Source organism: Oryzias melastigma, linkage group LG13 (genome assembly GCF_002922805.2).
Source record: "Oryzias melastigma strain HK-1 linkage group LG13, ASM292280v2, whole genome shotgun sequence".
In the NCBI taxonomy this organism is placed as follows: Eukaryota; Metazoa; Chordata; class Actinopteri; order Beloniformes; family Adrianichthyidae; genus Oryzias; species Oryzias melastigma.
The window spans coordinates 24,291,299-24,292,129 of record NC_050524.1 but is presented as its reverse complement, the minus strand read 5'-3'; positions in this window follow the sequence as shown (position 1 = coordinate 24,292,129).

The window sequence follows — 831 nt, the reverse complement described above, 5'->3', positions numbered from 1 at the left end:
ATATAAATTGATTTAGCACACAAAGCTAAAGTCTGCTAGCTTGATGCTAACGTTCAATGGAATTTTCCATAGGATGGCTAAAGCTAACGCTAGGCTGACCAAAAAAAAAAAACATTCTTGACTAAATGAAGATCTTTATTTACTACAGGCATAAATTGTCCAAACTCTTTTAAGGAAATAATTTTTAAAGTAACTATTTTTGGTCTAAAACGTAGTTTTTTTCCCTCATACTGTTGTCTTCTTCTTGAATTAAGTTTACTTCTATAGCGCAATCGCCACCTAGTGTCCAAACTGAAACATCCTCCAGGAGAAGCAGAACAATGTTTCCAATGTTAATGATCTGAACATTTTAGTTAGAACTTCTCCTTTAGAGAATCCATGTAACACTGGATGATATTAACAATCTCATTATTTCACTGATACATTTACAGTATGTGAACTGGATCAGATTAATATCAAAATATTCAAACTAAATGATAGATTTTTAATGTATTTCTAAACAAATGTGTATACATTTGTAAACTTTAAATTGAATTGAATGGAAGAATTGAAAGAATCGTAAAAAATCAGAATCGAATCGATTCAGGCTCTTGTGAATCGAATCGAATTGTTTCTGGAAATTATAACCGATACCCAACCCTAGAGTAAGCTATTCGAGTTATAATCTAACCAATCACACACCTCAATAAAAGTATGAGGTCTCACGTTTACATTTGTTTAAACTCGAAAAAGAGAGAAAAAAGAAGTGCAGTCTACTGTCCTGGGTGGAAGGAAAACAATCGTCTCAGCGAGGATGCGGACAAGGAGCCGATTTTGTGTATCCCCTTGGAA